Source organism: Hemiscyllium ocellatum, chromosome 19 (assembly GCF_020745735.1).
Source record: "Hemiscyllium ocellatum isolate sHemOce1 chromosome 19, sHemOce1.pat.X.cur, whole genome shotgun sequence".
Taxonomy (NCBI): Eukaryota; Metazoa; Chordata; class Chondrichthyes; order Orectolobiformes; family Hemiscylliidae; genus Hemiscyllium; species Hemiscyllium ocellatum.
In genome coordinates this window covers 9,425,949-9,436,178 of record NC_083419.1, presented here as the reverse complement: position 1 = coordinate 9,436,178, position 10,230 = coordinate 9,425,949, and positions in this window count along the sequence as shown.

Here is a 10,230-nt window from a genome sequence, read left to right as displayed (position 1 = left end):
AACACAACAATGCCTCATGTGGCCTACTCATCATTGCATTGCCTCATGTAGCCAACTCCCTGCAACATTGCCTCATGCAGCCTACTCACCACAACATTGTCTCATGTAGCCTACTCACCATAACATTACCTCATGTAGTCTACTCAGCACAACTCTACCTCATGTAGTCTACTCACCATAACATTGCTCATGTAGCCTACTCAACACAACAGTGCGGGGTGTCCAGGTGGATGGAGTGTGTTGGAGGTGAGTGAGGTGGGTGGGAACCCTGATTGTAAAAGTTAGCTCGGAGGCGGAGGCTCAGACGCCATTCGCCACGGTGATCGATGTCATCACTTCCATCTCAATCATGGCCACCTCCACAGCCACTTCCACCCCTCACGATTCATCATGCACCACCCATGACATCACTTCCGCCCCCCCACGTCATTGCTGACATCACACATTCAGTGACTTTTGCCCCCTTCTACTGCCGTGCTCGACACCACTTCCGCCTCCACCAACGCCACTCACCTGCATTCTGCCGATACGCCCTCCACTGATCCCATTGCCACCATCCCTGCCCCTCAGAACTCTGAGGGGAACATCACCCCTGCTCATGACTGCACCCCCATTCCCCCCACCACCACCCCCACTCCAGTTACAGGCTCAGTCCCCACTCCCAGCTCTACACCCACACCAGATCCCAACTCCCAGCCCTGCCGAGTTTTCACCAACCCCCCAGACTCCCCTTCACTGAGGACAAACAAACAGTCCTCAGCAAAGGCCTTACCTTCATCCCCCTCCGTCCACGCATCAATGAATTTAATACACGTCCTGACGTTGAACACTTCTTCTGCTGCCTCCACCTCTGAGCTTACTTTCACAATCAGGATTCCCGCCCACCTTCCGAGGACCTCTTTGCCCACCTCCAACACACTCCATCCACCCGGACACCCCGTGCTGGCCTACTACCCAAACCTTGACCTCTTCATTTCCAACTGCCGCCGAGACTTTAACCGCCTCAAACTGTCTACCCCCTTCTCCCACTCCAATCTCTCACCCTCACAATGCTCTGCCCTCCACTCCCTCTGCTCCAATCCCAACCTCACCATCAAGCCAGCAGTGGTAGCTTGGCGCATTGACCTCTATACCACTGAAGCCAGACGCCAAATCGAAGACTCCTCCTGCCGTCCCCTCAACCATGACCCCAACCCCCCCATCACCAAACCATCATCTCCCAGACCATACAGAACCTCATCACCTCAGGAGATCTCCCACCTGCAGCTTCCAAACTCATAGTCCGGAAACCCCGCACTGCCTGGTTCTACCTCCTTACCAAGGTCCACACGCCTGACCACCCCGGCCGACCCATTGTCTCAGCATGCTCCTGCCCCACTGAACTCATCTCTACCTACCTCGACACTGTCCTATCACCCCTAGCCCAGGAACTCCCCACATATGTTCGAGACACCACCGAAGCCCTCCACATCCTCCAAGATGTCCGTTTCCCCAGCCTCCAATGGCTCATCTTCACCATGGATATCCAATCCCTCTACACCTCCATCCGCCATGACCAGGGTCTCCGTTTCTTCATCTCCCGACATCCCCAACAGTACCCTTCCACAGACACTCTCATTCGTTTGGCCGAACTGGTCCTCACCCTTAACAATTTCTCCTTTGAATCCTCCCACTTCCTCCAGACCAAAGGGGTAGCCATGGGCACCTGTATGGGCCCCAGCATTGCCTGTCTCTTTGTTGGCTACGTAGAACAGTCCATCTTCGGTAGTTACTCCAGCACCACTCCCCACCTCTTCCTCCGCTACATTGATGACTGCATCGGCGCCACCTCCTGCTCCCGCGAGGAGATTAAGCAGTTCATCAACTTCACCAAAACATTCCACCCCAAATTTAAATTCACCTGGTCCATATCTGACGCCTCCCTCCCCTTCCTGGACCTCTCCATCTCCATTAATGACGACCGACTTGACACTAACATTTTTTACAAACCACTGACTCCCACAACTACCTGGATTACACCTCTTCCCACCCTACCTATTGCAAAAATGCCATCCCGTATTCCCAATTCCTCTGCCTCAGCTGGATCTGCTCCCAGGAGGGCCAGTTCCACCACAGAACATACCAGATGGCCTCCTTTTTTAGAGACCGCAATGTCCCTTTTCACACGGTTGAAGATGCCCTTCAACGCATCTCACCCATATCCCGCACCTCTGCCCTCAGACCCCACTCCTCCATCCGTAACAAGGATAGAAACCCCCGGTCCTCACCTTCCATCCTACCAAACTTCGTATAAACCAAATCATCTGCCGACATTTCCGCCACCCCCAAACGGACCCCACCACCAGGGATATACTTCCCTCCCCACCCCTTTCCGCTTTCCGCAAAGACTGTTCCCTCCGTGACTACCTGGTCAGGTTCACGCCCCCCCTACAACCCACCCTCCCATCCTGGCACTTTCCCCAGCCACCACAGGAAATGCAAAACCTGCGCCCACAGCTCCTCCCTCATGTCCATCCAAGGCCCTAAAGGAGCCTTCCACATCCATTAAAGTTTCACCTGCACATCCACCAATATCATTTATTGTATCCATTGCTCCCGATGCGGTCTCCTTTAAATGGGGGAGACTGGACGCCTCCTAGGAACATCTCCAGGACCAATCAACCCCACCGCCCTATTGCCCAACATTTCAACTCCCCCTCCCACTCTGCCGAGGACATGCAGGTCCTGGGCCTGCTCCACCATTGCTCCCTCACCACCTGGTGCCTGGAGGAAGAACGCCTCATTTTCCGCCTCAGAACACTTCGACCCCATGGCATCAATGTGGACTTCACCAGTTTCCTCATTTCCCTTCCCCCCCACCTTACCCCAGTTCCAACCTTCCTGCTCAGCACTGCCCTCATGACCTGTCTTACCTGCCAATCTCCCTTCCCACCTATCCCCTCCATCCTCCCCTCTGACCCATCACCTTCATCACCACCCCCATTCACCTATTGTACTCTTTGCTACCTTTCCCCACCCTCCCCTCCAACCTATCACCTTCATCATCACCACCCCCGTTCATCTATGGTACTCTTCGCTACCTTCTCCCCAGCTCCCCCCACCCCCCATTTATCTCTCCACTGTGGACAAATTACAACTTTATCTTCACTTTAAAGCACAAAACTTTAACTGCTCCCAAAGATCCTCTTTCTTAAATATCTCTGTATCTTGCAAGCATACCTAACCTTTACACCCTTCCAAGACCACATTGCTTTTGTCCCTGCGCCTCTCACCAGCTCTGAGGTGGTGGCTTTCTGCTGGAGTGCTGTGGCTCCTTCCATGGTTGCTGTTGTCTGTGTCTCTGTGAGTGCACTTTCAGCTTTTGACTAACTGGGATTTGTTCAACAGAAATGTATTTAAAGTGGTAAACTCACTTCTCTACTGAATTGTTTTACTCCAGAGTACTCATATCTTGATGTATTTATGCATTGAATTCCATCACTGATCACCATGTTATATATTGCAAAACAATCAGCGTGGCTTGTGGTTTTGTTGCCATGTTAGCACCATTCCTCTTTTCAATTCTGATTCCAGGGAGGTATCTCATGAGCAGCGGCCGGGGCTAAACAATGATTGAGTCTGAATGAGAAGAGATATTTTTCTGACACCAAGAAAACATGAAGCTCCATACAAGCTAAGGGGAGGCAATGGATAATGATATTATTCCAAGACTGTCAATCAACAGAACCAGGTAATGCTCTGGAGACCCAGATTCAAATCCCACCAAGGCAGATGTTGTAATTTAAACTCAGGAAAATCTGCAAGTTAATGTCTAATGATGACTATAATCCATTATTGATCATTGGGAAAAACCCATCTGGTTCACTAATGTCCTTTTGGGACATTAGTCTGGCCTACATGTGACTACAGACCCACAGCAATGTGGTTGACTCTTAACTGCCCGCTGGGCAATTAGGGATGGGCAATAAATGCTGACTTGGTCAGTGACACCCTCATCTTGCGAATGAATAAGAAAAATTAGGAGAAAAAGTATTGTGGTTCAAAAAAGTGGCAACATATTGGCCTATCACTCAGTTTCAAAAATGCTCCTTCTGTTGTAAAGCATTTTGGGAAGCCCTGAGGGTGTGAAAGACAGTGAAAGGATGTGAAATATAAATTCTTCTTATTTCTAGCTATTGTAACTGACAAGCTGGAAGAGTCGAAACTACTTGCCCTGGTTTTATTGTAAACAGCTCCACATGCCACTGAGCATTGAAAACAGATTTTGAAAATGCACGAGAATGTCTTATCATTTCACATTTAACATTTGAGAGTGTACTTAATAGTTTAATGGATTCAACCTGTATGCAGCCCATCTTATACAATTTCTTGCAAAATCCAATCCATTTAAAATGTGGTAAGACCTGCCTTCATAAAGAGAGAGAGCTCCCTGAAGAAGTGGTACAATTATAATGTTTAAAGGACATTTGGGTAGGTACATGAGGAGGAAAGCTATGGATGGATATGAGCCAGGAACAGGCAGATGGGACAAGTTTGGTTTGGGATTATGTTCGGCATGGACTTGTTGGACCAAAGGGTCTGTTTCTGTGCTGTATGACTTACTATCAAACTATTATAGGGAAATGTGTTGCCTGGCACAATATTGCATGGTATATGTAGCATAGGAACAGGACATCTGGTCTCACTGACCCATGTTTATGTTCCACTTGAGCATTTTTATATGTTACTTACAGTACAAAAGGCTGCATTGCATCTGGTAAAATTAAAACATAATGCATTGCATTGCTATAAAATTCATGCACAGATTAATCAATGATTTTTGCATTCTATTGAATTCTTCACACTCTGGGAAGATAAGATCCCGCTGATACTCTGGGCTTGATTGATAGAAGAGTGAAGCATTGTAATAATGATTAAAACAGCTTATTGATGAAGATAATGCATTGATGGTTCTCACAAGGATTTAGAAAAAATTACAGTGATCTTAAGAACATAAATCCCTACTCCCAAATTTAAGCCCCATCTTAGAAAAGCTGCAGGGATGATGGGAGAGGTTGTATTTGACAACTAGATAAGCTGTCATATTCTCATCATGTACTTCAGCCTCAATTTACTTATTGTATTTAAGTGGGTTTTATCCTGAGAATGACTTTATTCTCAGTAGCAATATATTTAACAACGTTGTCTCAAAAAAAAGGAATTAGATGTCAGATTAGAATGATTTATGCCTTGTGTTAATGTAAATCCAAATATTATTTTGTCTTATTAAAGCTTAAAAAAATTTCCAATTAAAGTTCTACTTGGCTCTGATATGACCAATAGCTTAATTGTAATTCAATTTACTTCAAAAGAAAAAAAAAGATTTTTATTCAAGAATTCACATTTTTCTCTCTTTGTATTCTTACAATTACCTTAGGGACTAAAAACTTTGAAGATGATTGAATTTCAGTTTGAAAGACTCACAATCGGATTTCAAGTACTAAGAATTTTACTGAAACAAACCAAAAGTAACATTACGTGAACAGTATTGAGGATGTAATTCAGTAGGAATACTCAAAACTACTCAAAGAGAAATTCACCAATTTTTAATATGACTAAAAACTCTACACCATGTTTAAAAGTTACACTAATCCATTGTTCTCCAGAAATCAAATCAAAATTGCTCTCAACATCTGATGGAGAAAGTGAGGTCTGCAGATGCTGGAGATCAGAGCTGAAAATGTGTTGCTGGAAAAGCGCAGCAGGTCAGGCAGCATCCAAGGAGCAGGAGAATTGACGTTTCGGGCATAAGAAGGGCTTATGCCCGAAACGTCGATTCTCCTGTTCATTGGATGCTGCCTGACATGCTGCGCTTTTCCAGCAACACATTTTCAGCTCAACATCTGATGACTTGTTTCCTTTTCCTTCTCTACTTGGGAAGCTTTTAATCCCAGAACTGACATCTACTGTGAAGGCAAAACAGGAAAATCCTAGACTCTATGACCTGGTTAGCCAAACTTTCCTAAACCTAATGAATTAGGTTTCCTAAATCTTGATGTGAGCTTCCACTGGCACTTTGCTTGGTGTACCAGAAGGTTGTGTGGCACAATGGTTAGCACTGCTAACTCACAGCACTCAAGATCTGGGTTCAATTCTTTGAGTGACTGTCTGTGCGGAGTTTGCATGTTCTATGTGTTTGTATAGTTTTCCTCCTGGTCTCTGGTTTCCTCCCATGGTCCAAGGTATGTAAGGTTAGGCGGATTACCATGGAAAATTGCCCATAGTTCCAGGGCTACGCAGGCCAGGTGGATTAGCCATGGGAAATATAGGGTGGGATGTTCGTCAGAGAGTCAGTGTGGGTTTGATGGGCTGAATGGCTTGCATCCACACTGTAGGGATTCTAAAGTCAATGTTTTCTCTGGCCTGGCTACCTCTAACATCTACGCTGCCTCTCAGGTGGCCATCTTGAGTCTGTGAAGTTTGATAAATCAAAGAAAAAACCGCAATCCAGTTCTGCATTAGTTTCCTGTGAAATTTCCCTTCCCAAAGCTCATCTCCATGGCAACGTGAAACATATGGGTATTGTATCCAGGTAGAAGTGTTAATTACCTGTCTGCTCAACCCCAACTACATTCTGTCTCGATATTAAACAGAGAGTTTAAAGCAATATTGCTGAGAAACCTGACATTTCTAATACTTCCCTATGAGACTCAGAGACTAATACTCTACCCATAGTCAACACAATTGTTCTTGACACTGTCTATATGTGTGAATATCCTACACTTTCCTCCCTGTAAATCAAACTGGTCTCTCTTTAACCTGAAACAACCAAGGCTAGTTGTCAGGCAGTTCACACGTCTCTCTTCACTCCTTCATTCTACCTTGAATTAAGGAGTCACTTCCAAAACTTCATCTGCAAAATCTTCCACTCCATGCACTACAATAAATATCATAAAATTAATTCAATCAACAGTCATAAAGTTGACAGTTAAATAACAGAAAACATAATTATGAAATATCTAGTAAGATTAATACCTTTCAATTATATAACGTAAGCAATAATTGAAACTTATAACTTTGTTATGTTGTTAAGTAATTACAAGGAGAAATGGTAATAGCCAACAGAATGTGACATTATTTACAGTATTTTGTTAGCGAATTACTGAAACCATTGTGTGCTGAAATGACCAATGAATAATGTCGCTAAAAAGCTAACATTAGAATAAGACTCCTCCAAATGGTCATAATGATTGTTTTGCAAGGTTAGACATATTTCACAGCAAAGTCTCTTTTAAATGTTTGTCCTTGCTAAAGTCGTTTAAATTTTAACACTTCTGCTTGCTGGTTTTCTTTTGCTCTTAACCCAAGCTCATTAAAATCGATCCAAGTAATCATTAATAGATGCTCTCACATGCCAATGATGACATTGGTTATTTACACACTGTTGGGAACAGGACAGCAATTGCATAGCACAATGTTGAAGGTACTGCAAGGCTGAGACAGCCACACAGATCCAAAATGAACTTTCAGACACCTCTCTTCATCTAAGTCTATGAGCATGAAATTATGTTCCTTGGGTAGCACTGCTGCCTCAAGCACCCGGGTCCCAGGTTCGATTCCAGCCTTGGGTGACTGTCTGTGTAGAATTTGAACATTCTCCGTGTCTGTGTGGTTTCCTCCCACATTCCAAAGGTGTGCAAATCAGGTCAGTTGGCGTTAGGTGCATCAGTCCGAGGGAAATGGGACTGGGTGGGTTACTCTTTGGAGGGTCGGTGTGGACTTGTTGGGACGAAGGGCCTGTTTCCACACTGTAGGCACTCTAATCTAATCTTAGTCACTGTACCCAAAATGTTAATTCGGTTTCTCTTTCCACAGGCTTACTGCTTTCCTCAGCAGTTTCTGTTTTATTGACAGGTCGCCAATGTCTTTAACTTTTACTGAGATGGCATCAGGAATCCTGTGGCCCACTTTGATCCTCAGACTGACCATTCACCGTCTATGATATTCTTGTCCATTGAATTAGTCGGCACCTGTTAACATGAGTCAGAGGCCTTCTAGTCCCTCTTCAATTGCTTGCTTAAGTCTGTCTTGGTAGAATTTTGTCAACTGGAACAGTTGGTAACCATCACACGTTGGCAGGTACTGAACAATTGGAGAGCTCAGATCTGCACCCATTTCATTTTTGTTTGAAGCAGCTGGAACTTCTGCACCACTTGAACTTCCCACCATGATTACAGTTCTTTACGATTCCGATGCTAAGAAATGAGGCATATATGCTGGCTGCCCATAAATACGATGCCCTCATCCCCTCACACTCACTCGGGTTTAACCTTATCGAGGTTTATAAAATCCTGAGGGATATAGATAGAGTTAATTGCAGGTGTCCTTTCCAATGGGTGAGGGATTTCAAGATGAGGGGGCACATTTTTACATGAGAGGAGAAGATTTTTTAAAAAAGACAAGGCAATATTTTTACACAGGCAGTGGTTTGTATGTGGAATAAACTGCCCGAGGAAGTGATGAATGTGGGTGAAGTTGCAGTCGTTAAAAGATATTAGGATACGTAAATGAATCAGAAATGTTTGAAGGGAAATGGGTTAAGCATAGTTGGGACTAGTTTAGTTTGGGATTATAGTTGTCATATAGTTGTTTCCTGATGAAGAGCTCTGGTCCGAAACGTCGAATTTCCTGTTCCTTGGATGCTGCCTAACCTGCTGTGCTTTAACCAGCAACACATTTTCAGCTCTGATCTCCAGCATCTGCAGACCTCACTTTTTACTTAAAGTTGTCACGGACTGGTTAAACCGAAGGGTCTGTTTCCATGCTCTATAGCTCTATGACTTTAAAAACCTCGCTCTCTTCCCTCATTTAACTCTGTTCCCATCATAGCATACAAATCTGGTCAAATCATTAGCAAATATAAACGCCCACGAACAAACAAACTGAGATGACGCAATCCAGGAGATGTATAAAATGTGATAATGATGTGGTGCTTCTGAAAGGGTGTGCCTCCTATACCTGAGGAAGGGGAGGGTGTAACAGCAACCTGCTGCTTTGTCTCTGCATCTGGTCCAAGTCCCTGACTTCTGTTCTCATTGTAGAGTAGTCCGTGGGGAGTTTTGTGCCTCCATTCTTCCAGGGAGCATTGATTGTCCCCACCTCAGAGGAGCTGAGAAAGTGAGGAATGATGTGGTGCCCCATAACAGGTGTTTGCCTTTCAATGGCACCCTGGCATTCAGGGTGAGACAACGGCTAGAAATCCACAAGCATCCTGTACAAGCATTGCCATGCCTTCAGCAACAGTGAGCAGTCCATGTCACACTCTTTCTGCGTATAGTGGGGCTGTTCTCCAAGAGGTTGGCAACTCCCTTGACGGAGGAACCCACGCACTCCAAACCCTGAGCACACTCACTCTTCTCATGCTCGTTGCCAGCTCTTCAATGCCTCAAGGACTCTCTGACATTCAGGAATTCAGCTGGCCCTCTGGTACTCGAGAACAATGCTTCCTTGTTTGTCACACCCAAAGGGTAGCACCCTCTCACAGTGAGGCGTGACTGCTCTTTCTCTGCCTCAGTATCCTTCTCCGATTCACTGGGGAGGTGCTGTTCATTCAGTGCTCCCCATTGGGGAGCAGTGGGTGTGGTGGACATGGAGTTTAGTAAGGCTTTGATAAGGTTCCCCATGAGTGGCTCATTCAGAAAGTAAGGAGACATGGGATACAGGGAAATTTGGCTGTCTGGATACAGAATTGACTGGCCCATAAAAGACAGAGGGTGGTGGTAATTGGCAAGTATTCAGCCTGGAGCTCGGTGATCAGTGATGTTCCACAGGGATTAGTTCTGGGACCTCTGTTCTTTGTGATTTTTATAAATGACTTGAAAGAGGAAGTGAAAGGGTGACTTAGTAAGTTTGCTGACGACACAAAGGTTGGTGGAGTTGTGGATGATGTGGAAGGTTGTTGTAGATTACAACAGGATATTGTCAGGATGCAGAACTGGGCTGATAAGTGGCAAATGGAGATCAAATTGGAAGAGTGTGAAGTGATTCAGTTTGGAAGATCGAATTTAAATGCAGAATATAGGGTTAAAGGCAGTATTCTTGGCAATGTTAAGGAACAGTGGAATCTCAGGCACCATGCCCATGGATCCCTCAAAGTTGCCACCACGTTGATGGGGTTGCTAAGAGGCATATGGTGTGTTGGCTTTCATTAGCAGGGGTATATGCCACTGGATTATGCTGCAAGTCTATAGA